We start from the raw sequence: 13,834 nt of genomic DNA on the forward strand, positions 1-13,834 counted from the left end.
CTCGGGTGCTCGGTACTCGTAACTAGTGATGAGTGGGCACTACCATGCTCAGGTGCTCTGTACTCGTAACTAGTGATGAGCGGACACTACCATGCTCGGGTGCTCGGTACTCGTAACTAGTGATGAGTGGGCACTACCATGCTCGGGTGCTCTGTACTCGTAACTAGTGATGAGTGGGCACTACCATGCTCAGGTGCTCGGTACTCGTAACTAGTGATGAGCGGGCACTACCATGCTCGGGTGCTCTGTACTCGTAACTAGTGATGAGCGGGCACTACCATGCTCGGGTGCTCTGTACTCGTAACTAGTGATGAGTGGGCACTACCATGCTCGGGTGCTCTGTACTCGTAACTAGTGATGAGTGGGCACTACCATGCTCAGGTGCTCGGTACTCGTAACTAGTGATGAGCGGGCACTACCATGCTCAGGTGCTCAGTACTCGTAACTAGTGATGAGCGGGCACTACCGTGCTCAGTACTCGTAACTAGTGATGAGTGGGCACTACCATGCTCAGGTGCTCGGTACTCGTAACTAGTGATGAGCGAGCACTACCATGCTCAGGTGCTCAGTACTCGGAACTAGTGATGAGTGGGCACTACCATGCTCAGGTGCTCGGTACTCGTAACTAGTGATGAGCGAGCACTACCATGCTCCGGTGCTCAGTACTAGTAACTAGTGATGAGTGAACACTACCATGCTCGGGTGCTCGGTACTCGTAACTAGTGATGAGCGGGCACTACCATGCTCGGGTGCTCGGTACTCGTAACTAGTGATGAGTGGGCACTACCATGCTCGGGTGCTCTGTACTCGTAACTAGTGATGAGTGGGCACTACCATGCTCGGGTGCTCTGTACTCGTAACTATTGATGAGCGGGCACTACCATGCTCGGGTGCTCAGTACTAGTAACTAGTGATGAGCGGGCACTACCATGCTCGGGTGCTCATTACTCGTAACTAGTGATGAGCGGACACTACCATGCTCGGGTGCTCGGTACTCGTAACTAGTGATGAGTGGGCACTACCATGCTCGGGTGCTCTGTACTCGTAACTAGTGATGAGTGGGCACTACCATGCTCAGGTGCTCGGTACTCGTAACTAGTGATGAGCGGGCACTACCATGCTCGGGTGCTCTGTACTCGTAACTAGTGATGAGCGGGCACTACCATGCTCGGTTGCTCGTAACTAGTGATGAGTGGGCACTACCATGTTCGGGTGCTTGGTACTCGTAACTAGTGATGAGTGGGCACTACCATGCTCGGGTGCTCTGTACTCGTAACTAGTGATGAGTGGGCACTACCATGCTCAGGTGCTCGGTACTCGTAACTAGTGATGAGCGGGCACTACCATGCTCGGGTGCTCTGTACTCGTAACTAGTGATGAGCGGGCACTACCATGCTCGGGTGCTCTGTACTCGTAACTAGTGATGAGTGGGCACTACCATGCTCGGGTGCTCTGTACTCGTAACTAGTGATGAGTGGGCACTACCATGCTCAGGTGCTCGGTACTCGTAACTAGTGATGAGCGGGCACTACCATGCTCAGGTGCTCAGTACTCGTAACTAGTGATGAGCGGGCACTACCATGCTCGGGTGCTCAGTACTCGTAACTAGTGATGAGTGGGCACTACCATGCTCAGGTGCTCGGTACTCGTAACTAGTGATGAGCGGGCACTACCATGCTCGGGTGCTCTGTACTCGTAACTAGTGATGAGTGGGCACTACCATGCTCGGGTGCTCTGTACTCGTAACTAGTGATGAGTGGGCACTACCATGCTCGGGTGCTCTGTACTCGTAACTAGTGATGAGCGGGCACTACCATGCTCAGGTGCTCTGTACTCGTAACTAGTGATGAGCGGGCACTACCATGCTCGGGTGCTCTGTACTCGTAACTAGTGATGAGCGGGCACTACCATGCTCGGGTGCTCGGTACTCGTAACTAGTGATGAGCGGGCACTACCATGCTCAGGTGCTCAGTACTCGTAACTAGTGATGAGCGGGCACTACCATGCTCGGGTGCTCAGTACTCGTAACTAGTGATGAGTGGGCACTACCATGCTCAGGTGCTCGGTACTCGTAACTAGTGATGAGCGAGCACTACCATGCTCAGGTGCTCAGTACTCGTAACTAGTGATGAGTGGGCACTACCATACTCGGGTGCTCTGTACTCGTAACTAGTGATGCGTGGGCACTACCATGCTCAGGTGCTCGGTACTCGTAACTAGTGATGAGCGGGCACTACCATGCTCGGGTGCTCGGTACTCGTAACTAGTGATGAGTGGGCACTACCATGCTCGGGTGCTCTGTACTCGTAACTAGTGATGAGTGGGCACTACCATGCTCGGGTGCTCTGTACTCGTAACTATTGATGAGCGGGCACTACCATGCTCGGGTGCTCAGTACTAGTAACTAGTGATGAGCGGGCACTACCATGCTCGGGTGCTCATTACTCGTAACTAGTGATGAGCGGGCACTACCATGCTCGGGTGCTCAGTACTCGTAACTAGTGATGAGTGAGCACTACCATGCTCAGGTGCTCAGTACTCGTAACTAGTGATGAGTGAGCACTACCATGCTCGGGTGCTCATTACTCGTAACTAGTGATGAGCGGGCACTACCATGCTCAGGTGCTCTGTACTCGTAACTAGTGATGAGCGGGCACTACCATGCTCGGGTGCTCTGTACTCGTAACTAGTGATGAGTGAGCACTACCATGCTCGGGTGCTCGGTACTCGTAACTAGTGATGAGTGGGCACTACCATGCTCGGGTGCTCTGTACTCGTAACTAGTGATGAGTGGGCACTACCATGCTCGGGTGCTCGGTACTCGTAACTAGTGATGAGTGGGCACTACCATGCTCGGGTGCTCTGTACTCGTAACTAGTGATGAGCGGGCACTACCATGCTCGGGTGCTCTGTACTCGTAACTAGTGATGAGTGGGCACTACCATGCTCGGGTGCTCTGTACTCGTAAGTAGTGATGAGCGGGCACTACCATGCTCGGGTGCTCTGTACTCGTAACTAGTGATGAGCGGGCACTACCATGCTCAGGTGCTCGGTACTCGTAACTAGTGATGAGCGGGCACTACCATGCTCGGGTGCTCTGTACTCGTAACTAGTGATGAGCGGGCACTACCATGCTCGGTTGCTCGTAACTAGTGATGAGTGGGCACTACCATGTTCGGGTGCTCGGTACTCGAAATGAGTTGCTTGGATAGGCGCGACTCATGTACCGAATATAATGGAAATCAAAGGGAAACTAGAGCATTTTTGTGGAACACTCTTTCCCATTAACTTCCATTATACTCGTTACTTGAGTGTTGCCCGTCCGGCTTCTCATTAGGAGTACTGCGCACTTGAGTATCTTAGTGCTCGCTCATCACTAGTCTTAGCTCGATAGATTTCTTATATAGCTCCAACATATTGGACAGCACTTTACGAACATGATCATCACTGTCCCCATTGGCGCTCACAATCTGTTCCCTATCTGTATGTCTTTGGAGTGTGGGAGGAAACACGATAACCTGAAGGAAACCCACGCAAACACGGGGAGAACATACAAACTCCTAGCAGATGCCGTCCTTAGTGGGATTTGAACCGAGGACCCCAGCGCTGCAAAGCAACGGTGCTAACAACAAAACATTATGGGTGAAAAAACATGGCTGCTTGAATTTCAGCATTGGCGCTATATTAATAGGTGGCATGGCTATGATGTATGCTTATGCCTTGTAAAATAAAAAAATCAAATCTTTATATAGCGCTAACATATTCCGCAGTGCTTTACATACATCAGGAACACTGTCCCCATTGGGGCTCACAATCTAAAATCCCTAACTGTATGTTTTTGGAGTGTGGGAGGAAACCGGACAAACCCAGAGGAAACCCACGCAAACACGGGGAGAACATACAAACTTCTTGCAGATGGTGTCCTTGGTGGGATTTGAACCCAGGACCCCAGCGCTGTAAGACTACAGTGCTAACCACTGAGCCACCGTGCCGCCCAAGAGTGTGATCCCTTGCGGGCAGGGTCTTTGCTCCTCCTGTACCAGTTTTGTACTGTTCATGTAAGTTGTACTTGTTTTTATTATGTACAGTATATCCCTTTTCATATGTAAAGCGCCATGGAATAAATGGAGCTATATTAATAAATAATAATAATAACAATAAACAAAAATAATAAAAAAAATATAACAATGAACTATACTACTACTTCTACTAATAATAATAATAATAATAAAAATAATATAACAATAAACTACAATAATATTAATAATATAAAAAGAGTAAACTGTAAATGTAATAAACTATATATGTAATAATAATAATAATAATAATAATAATAAAAATAATAATAAAAATAAACAATAAATATAACAATAACTAATCATAATAAAAATAATAATAACTATAAATATAGCAATAAACTATAAAAAATAATATTAATAATTATAACTATAAATATAATAATAATAAAGTGTAAATGTAATAAACTATAAATGTAATAATAATAATAAATATAATAATAGTAAATATAATAATAATAAAATAATAAAGTGTAAATGTAATAAACTATAAATATAATAATAATAAATATAATAATAGTAAATATAATAATAATAATAATAATAATAAATATAATAGTAAATATAATAATAATAAAATAATAAAGTGTAAATGTAATAAACTATAAATATAATAATAATAAATATAATAATAGTAAATATAATAATAAAAATAATAATAAAATAATAAAGTGTAAATGTAATAAACTATAAATGTAATAATAATAAATATAATAATAGTAAATATAATAATAATAATAATAAAAATAATAATAAAATAATAAAGTGTAAATGTAATAAACTATAAATGTAATAATAATAATAATAATAATAAATATAATAGTAAATATAATAATAATAATAAAATAATAAAGTGTAAATGTAATAAACTATAAATATAATAATAATAAATATAATAATAAAAATAATAATAAAATAATAAAGTGTAAATGTAATAAACTATAAATGTAATAATAATAATGATAATAATAATATAATAATAGTAAATATAAAAATAATAAAGTGTAAATGTAATAAACTATAAATATAATAATAATTAATAACTATAAATATAACAATAATGACTAATAATAAAAAAAAATAATGTGAATGGGGTTTTAACATAAAAAAAAATAGTTCTGGTAACTTTTTCAATGATTTTTGCATCTCTATTGTGATCTTGGGATAATATATAAAACTCTTCATGCACAGAACTTTCCATCTTAATGAATTCTTCAGGAATTATATACCACACTGTGAGATGTGTGTAATTACAGGGGTTTCTGCAATATTTCGGCCCCTGCATGTTTTGCTTTGATGGTGCAGTTTGCAGGCCCTCTGCCCTTTACCCCCCTCTAATGTCCCTTTACCCTCCTCCACTCCCATCCCTCCTCTTCACAGTAATTGTTGTCCCCCCTCACAAATGCCAGGGCACTCACTCATGGCTTTGCTGATTGGTCGCAAACTTCTTTTTAAATCATGGGTGTCCGTGGCAACCACAAGCCCCTTGTATGTAGAGATGCCCACCCACCAGCAGCAGCAGCAGGGGGACGCAGAATTACACCCACAAATCAGAAGTTTCTTTCCAGATGCAGCAGCAGCAGGTCCTGAGCCATCAGAGGAGCCAGGATCTAGCGCTGAAGGTAACTCACAGAGGCGGGGATCACTGACCACAGCCACCATTAACTACATAGATTGTTTACATTGTTCCTAGTATTTATCAATAATTTGATCATTTTGTATTTCGCATACACTTACTATTAGTTACATAGGAAGAAAAAAGACCCAGGTCCATGTAGTTAACCCTTCCTCCACCAATTCTACATTTTGTCATGAAGTCATTTATATTATAACCATCAGTGGGCTATGTACCATTTGTTATAGCCCCATACACACTGGCAGTTTACAATTCCTATATACCTTGACAAAAGCAGGGAGGTAGAAGACCCCCAATACCACAGAACTCCCCATCAGTCCCAGCTACGCCCCGGCCTAAGAGACGAAATTGTAATGAGATGCGTAATTTATCAGGGTGAAGGCTACATTCTTTACTTGCCATCTTGAAATGCCAGGAATGGAAGCCAGGATACATAGCTACAGATAATCTGCCCATGTGCCCAGCCAGGAACAGAACACAGCCCCCACCTCCAGTATCTGCTGGAGAAGCAATGTTTGGGCAAATGTAAATATTTATGTTATTTACTTAATGTTGCTTGTTTGGTAGATAGATAGATAGATAGATAGATAGATAGATAGATAGATAGATAGATAGATAGATAGATAGATAGAGGGATAGATAGATAGAGGGATAGATAGATAGAGGGATAGATAGAGGGATAGATAGATAGATAGATAGATAGATAGATAGATAGATAGATAGATAGATAGATAGATAGATAGATAGATAGATAGAGGGATAGATAGATAGATAGATAGATAGATAGAGGGATAGATAGATAGATAGATAGATAGATAGATAGATAGATAGATAGATAGAGGGATAGATAGATAGATAGATAGATAGATAGTTAGATAGATAAATAGATAGATAGATAGATAGAGGGATAGATAGATAGATGGATGGATAGATAGATAGATAGATAGATAGATAGATAGATAGATAGATAGATAGATAGATAGATAGATAGATAGATAGATAGATAGAGGGATAGATAGATAGAGGGATAGATAGATAGATAGATAGATAGATAGATAGATAGATAGATAGATAGATAGATAGATAGATAGATAGAGGGATAGATAGATAGAGGGATAGATAGATAGTTAGAGGGATAGATAGATAGATAGATAGATAGATAGAGGGATAGATAAATAGATAGATAGATAGATAGATAGAGGGATAGATCGATAGATAAATAGAGGGATAGATAGATAGTTAGAGGGATAGATAGATAGATAGATAGATAGAGGGATAGATAGATAGATAGATAGATAGATAGATAGATAGAGGGATAGATAGTTAGAGGGATAGATAGATAGATAGATAGATAGATAGATAGATAGATAGATAGATAGAGGGATAGATAGATAGATAGATAGATAGAGGGATAGATAGAGGGATAGATAGATAGATAGATAGATAGATAGATAGATAGATAGATAGATAGAGGGATAGATAGATAGATAGAGGGATAGATAGAGGGATAGATAGATAGATAGATAGATAGATAGATAGATAGATAGATAGATAGATAGATAGATAGATAGATAGAGGGATAGATAGATAGAGGGATAGATAGATAGATAGATAGATAGATAGATAGATAGATAGAGGGATAGATAGATGGATAGAGGGATAGATAGATAGATGGATGGATAGATAGATAGATAGATAGATAGATAGAGGGATAGATAGATAGATAGATAGATAGATAGATAGATAGATAGAGGGATAGATAGATAGATAGATAGATAGATAGATAGATAGATAGATAGATAGATAGATAGAGGGATAGATAGATAGAGGGATAGATAGATAGATAGATAGATAGATAGATAGATAGATAGATAGATAGATAGATAGATAGATAGATAGATAGAGGGATAGATAGATGGATAGAGGGATAGATAGATAGATGGATGGATAGATAGATAGATAGATAGATAGATAGATAGATAGATAGATAGATAGATAGATAGATAGATAGAGGGATAGATAGATAGATAGATAGATAGATAGATAGATAGATAGATGGATAGATGGATAGATAGAGGGATAGATAATAGATAGATAGATAATGGATAGATAGATAATAGATAGATATTCACACAATAAATTGTGTAATATACTGTTTATTATAATTCAGTGCTAAAATATCTATGCAATACATATATATATCCGCTCATTGAGATATGTGTATGTAAACAGCAGTCACCATCCACAATTACATTTCAATATATAGAGTACTGCTGGGGTATGTGTGTGTATAGATAGGTTACACCAACCTCTCGTTGTCAAACTGCTGCAAGACTATAGCATGAGCGACAGGTTAGAGACCATTTATATAGTTAGTGTCTAAATAGAGGTGCACTGCATACTATATATCCAGGTGCAGATATGGTTCTCATCTTAATAAAAGGAATCTGTCAGCAGGTTTCTCTTTTTTTAATCTGAGAGCAGATTACTTTGGGGCAGAGAGCCTGATTTCAGTGATGTGTCATTTATTAGGCTGCGTGCTGTAGTTTCAATACAATCAGAGTTTTATCAGCATGAGATTATCACTGCAGGGCTAGGTGTCATGTGTAAGCCAGTCACACTAATCAGTGTAACCCCGCCCCTCCACTGATGGCAGCTTCCTGTGTACACTGTACAATGTCAATCAGTGGTGTGGGCGGGGTTATACACAGCTCAGCATTTTGATCAGTGCTACATCTACAGCAGAGAAAACAGGGATTGTTTCCAATCCTCACCAAGCAGTCTAGTAAGTGACACATCACTGGAATCAGGGTCTCTACACCTAGATGAGATTACATAGCAAACAACTGCTGACAGATTCCCTTTAAAGCTGGGGCTAGATGGCTACTTAAAAACTCAACTGAATGGAATCATGTTGCAACATTGTTTGTGGCATATTTTCTTATGTTTGTCTTGTGTCACTCAACTGACAACTGGAATTCCATTGTCTTAGCTGCTTTCACACATCAGTTTTATGCAATCAGGCACAATCCGGCGCTTTGCAGAAAAATTGCATCCGTTTTTTTTGCCGCCGGATGCGTTTTTTCCGCATAGACTTGTATTAGCGCCGTATTGTGCCGCATGGCCTTGCGTTGTGACCGTTTTTTGCCGGATGCGGATATTTAGCCAATGCGGCGGCGGATGGAACATTGCTTGCAGCGTTTTTTGTCTGCGGCAAAAAAACACATCGCGCCGGATCTGGCGCGATGCGCCGCGATTTACAATGCAAGCCTATGGACGCCGGATGCGGTGTCCTGCGGCAAAAAAACTGCATTTGTCAGCCGGATGCGGTTTTTTGAACTGCGCATGCTCAATATCATACCGGATCCTTCAAAAAACGGACGGGCCACATGGAAAAACGTATGCAACGGATCCAGTTTTTTTGCCGCATCCGTTGCATAGGTTTTTGAGCCGAATTGTGTCGGATGCAAAAAAACTGATGTGTGAAAGCAGCCTTAGGCTCTGTGTCCGCACTTGGCGTTTTTTCATGCTTTTCTGCTGCGTTTTGAACTGGACCTTTTTAATGGCAAAATGCATGCGTTGTGATTTCCCAGCAAAGTCTATGAGAATTAGGGATTTCTTGTGCCCCCCATGCAGTTCAAAACGCTGCGTTTAATTTGCATAATTTTTGCGTTTTGATAACATTGAAGTCAATGAGAAGTTGCAAAAAGCAAGAAACATCAAAATTCCAGTGTTTTACCTGCTTTTTAGGTGCAGAAAACATGCGTTTTGGACATCAAACCAAAACGCATGTTTTCTGCACCTAAAAAGCAGGTAAAAAGCAGGAATTTTGATGTTTGTCGCTTTTTTTAACTTCTCATTGACTTCAATGTTATCAAAACGCAGCAGAAATTGCAAAAACAATTGACATGCTGCTTCTTTAAACGCTGAGTTTTTGCCCAAAATTATGCAAATTAAACGCAGCGTTTTAAACTGCATGGTGTACACAAGAAATCCCTATTTCTCATAGACTTTGCTGGGAAATCACAACGCATGCATTTTGGCATGAAAAAGGTGCAGTTGTAAACGCTGCAGAAAAGCATGAAAAAAACGCAACGTGGGCACATAGCCTAAGGTTACTTTCACACATCAGTTTTTTATCATCAGGCACAATCCGGTGTGTGCCTGATGCAATGGATCCGGCGCAAAATATGAAAAAACGGATGCGCCTGACCATTTTTTTTGACGGATCAGGTATACCGGATCCGTAAAAAACGTATCCGGCGCATCCGTTTTGTCCGTTTTTTGCTGGATCCATTTTTTTCAATAAATTGGAGCGTGCTCAGTTTACAAAAACGGATCCGGCGGCTGCATCCGTTTTTTTGCCGCATTACTCCGGATCTGGCGTCCATAGGCTTCCATTGTAAATCACGCCGGATCTGGCGCGATGCTTTTTTTTGTCAGAGACAAAAAACGTTACAAGAGATGTTCCATCCGGCCGCTGCATTAGCCAGTTACGACGGATCCGGATGCAATGCAAGGCCATCAGGCACAATCCGGCACTAATACAAATCAATGGGGATGATAATAATGTGGGAAGACACATCAGATAGACCTGAACCCATTATCTGAGAGTTGTGGACTCTTTTGAGGAGTAGATTTCCACAGAACCCCAATAATGAGTGATGACAGGTTAACCCCCTCCTCTCCATACTTTTGATTTGAAAATCTTTGTTCCAGAGGTTGACTAATTACCAAGTATAATGCTACCTTCCAGCACTCGGTGTACGGGCGGTGTGCCGCAGACTGGTTAGACCTGCCCTGAGACTTTTTGTACTTTCTCTTGCAGACTAGAAATATCACTATTCTAATCTAAAATTAAAACCATCCCATAATACTCCATATGCCACTTACTCTTCAGCTTCCGTCACTTTAAACAATGCCATTTATTATGAAAACACATCAGTAAATTCAGCATAAATGCTACTGTAGCACCCACGGGGCAAGGGGTTAACTTTTCTCGTTGCCGGGCGGTTGCGGGTCAGGGATGTCATGGGTGGCTCTGCCCGGTTCCGTGGCCCCGAGGTGCACAATAAAGGGGATGAAGGGGGTGATTGTCTCGTGACGCCACCTGTGGTACGCAGCCAGGGGTTAGCCGCCGCTGCAGGGGTCTTCGCTGAGGCAAATGATGATGCAGCTCTGGTGTTATCGCTCCCTACGGGTGGAGCGGGCCCAGGAGGATGATGGGGGTAATAGTATACCTTGGGGTGCAGGACTGAGGACGCCGACAGTAATTGGACGACACAGACTGTTTTTTCCCTTTACCTTTAGTGGTCGCTGGTAAATGTCCCAAATTACAGTGGTCCGGTCAGCCCCAAAGCACTGGGGATCTCCCTTTGCCGGGTGTGATGTATGCCTTCCTCAATACGCCTGATGGGTGGGTCACTACCGCTTGAAGCCTCACAGCATCCCTCGTCTTCTTGGAAATCCGCCTGGTCCCCTGTGGTGGGTAGCGCGAGCCAGATGTGGGGCCCACTTCTATTACCATGGCCCCAGGCTCTATTGTACTGCTTCACTGCTTCTCGGTGAGGAGAACAATGCCACTATGGATCCCATGACCACTGGGGTGCCACACTCCCGTCATCCTTTAATTCAACTGCTTCTGACAGTTAGCCATTGACATGAATTTTTTGTTCACCCTGCAACTCCCATAGCAAAATCATATTTTTCTGTTCCAATTAACTTCGATTCATCATTAGTAATACCAAACATTGTCTGGCAGCTGCTCATCTCACTTAAAGAAGATCTGTCTATTACTTCCCCCCAAAAAATGAGTCAAATACCTTGAAAAATGCTCTTCTGTGTCACCATGATCGGGGACAGTAGGGGAACGGGGCTCCTAGACTGAACCTAAGATTAGGGGGGCTCTAGCTATGCCTTATCTCAGAGTTACCTCTGAAGGTGAGGATGTCTGAGCCACCTACTTGACCCTGCTCCTGACCAGCCCTGATATTATACCCCCTCTATCCCAGGGGGGGCTAGGACAGGAATGTGATAAAACCAACAGAGATAGAGTTTGGGTTTCCCCTCTTTGTCTAACTCACAGAACGCTCACACAGAGGTATAAGACAATAAGAGATAAGGAGCAAAGTAAGAGCAGGGAGAAAACAACAAGACAGAGAATTCTACAACTCCTCCAAACACCACGCAATATAATCACCAGCAAAACTGGGACACATCAGCACACAAAGGTATAAGACAATAAGAGGTAAGGAGGAAAATAAGAGCACGGAGGAAACAAGCCGATAAGAGAAAGAATTCCACAACAACTCCAAGCACCATGCAATATAATCACCAGCAGGACTGGGACACATCAGCACACAAAGGTATAAGACAATAAGAGGTAAGGAGGAAAATAAGAGCAGGGAGGAAAAAGCCAATTAGACAAAGAATTCCACAACAACTACAAGCACCACGCAATATAATCACCAGCAGGACTGGGACACATCAGCACACAAAGGTATAAGACAATAAGAGGTAAGGAGGAAAATAAGAGCAGGGAGGAAAAAGCCAATTAGACAAAGAATTTCACAACAACTACAAGCACCACGCAATATAATCACCAGCAGGACTGGGACACATCAGCACACAAAGGTATAAGACAATAAGAGGTAAGGAGGAAAATAAGAGCACGGAGGAAACAAGCCGATAAGAGAAAGAATTCCACAACAACTCCAAGCACCATACAATATAATCACCAGCAGGACTGGGACACAAAAGCACACAAAGGTATAATACAATAAGAGGTAAGGAGGAAAATAAGAGCAGGGAGGAAACAAAAAGCCGACGAGAGAATTCTACAACACCTCCAAACACCATGCAATATCATCACCGGCAGGCCTGGGACACATCAGCACACAAAGGTATAAGACAATAAGAGGTAAGGAGGAAAATAAGAGCAGGGAGGAAACAAGCTGATAAGAGAGAATTCCACAACAACTCCAAGCACCACATAATATAATCACCAGCAGGACTAGGACACAACAGCACACAAAGGTATAAAACAATAAGAGGTAAGGAGGAAAATAAGAGCAGGGAGGAAACAAAAAGATGACGAAAGAATTCTACAACAACTCCAAGCACTACGCAATATAATCACCAGCACAACTGGGATTCAACAGCGCACAGACCAACACAGCTATAAACTATAGTCAGCATGGGAGGACAGATTCCACCATCTTAAAAAGGTGGGGAGTAAATGTGATAGGTTTCCAACAACTTGTGATACCAGAGATTAACTCTTGCTAGCCTGACCATTAATGAGCACACAGCTGGTCGACGCCCAAGCCTGCCTCTGTAAATCAGGAACATCAGGGAAACTATAGTGTGGTGTGTCAGAACCTGTAGTGTGAACAGCGTCTGATGCCACCATGACACTCAGCGAGTCTTGAGCAAAACTCTGTGTGACATCCTAATTCTGTCACTTTTTTCTGTTTTGTGCTGCGTTGCTCCATTACAGAGATATTCACATTTGTTGATAGGATGCGCAACATGTGAAATCTCTGCTTACAGGCCAGCTGGACGTTTCTTCGGAGTCTTCCCTGGAGTCGTGCGCTTTCCCCTTTTCCTCCCAGACACAGATAATCACAGCTTGGCAGCTGATCTAGGAGACCTAGATAATGCTGAGCTGTGATTGGCAGTGTTTGGAAGTGAGAGGTGAAGACTCCGAAGAATCGCCCAGTTGGTCTGCCAGCAGAGATTTCACATGTTGCACATCAAATCTACAAATGTGAATATCTCTGTAATGGAGCGACGCAGCACAAAACGGAAAAAAGCGACAGAATCAGGAGAACTCACAGACTTTTCAAGGTATTTGACTCATTTTATTTTAGCAAGAGAAAGATCCACTTTAAGTGAGATGAGCACGAAAACAAACAAACATTTATGGCAAATGATGCATCCTCTGTAAAGGGAGACTGTCTAGCTCTAGTTACACAAGTTTATTCCCTCACCATCATCTCCATTAAGTATATTACCCAGCTTTTCCAGACACCTGAGTGGTAAAGTTGCATAGTCATACAGTTATACACCACTGTATTATGAGAACCCAGGAGCATCGGTGATTGTGGCCATGTTATTCATT

At 42.1% G+C, this 13,834-nt stretch overlaps 1 protein-coding gene across 1 annotated transcript in view; it reads left to right on the plus strand.

The window, feature by feature from the left end:
- The first annotated feature begins 5,631 nt into the window (after window positions 1-5,631).
- Window positions 5,632-13,834, plus strand: part of RASSF7 (Ras association domain family member 7) — a 107,153-nt gene continuing 98,950 nt past the window's right edge. Inside the window, exon 1 of the mRNA XM_075326339.1 lies at window positions 5,632-5,698. The gene's annotated coding sequence lies outside the window, so the exon portion shown is untranslated. The remainder of the gene's footprint in view (window positions 5,699-13,834) is intronic.

Source organism: Anomaloglossus baeobatrachus, chromosome 10, assembly GCF_048569485.1.
Source record: "Anomaloglossus baeobatrachus isolate aAnoBae1 chromosome 10, aAnoBae1.hap1, whole genome shotgun sequence".
Lineage (NCBI taxonomy): Eukaryota > Metazoa > Chordata > Amphibia > Anura > Aromobatidae > Anomaloglossus > Anomaloglossus baeobatrachus.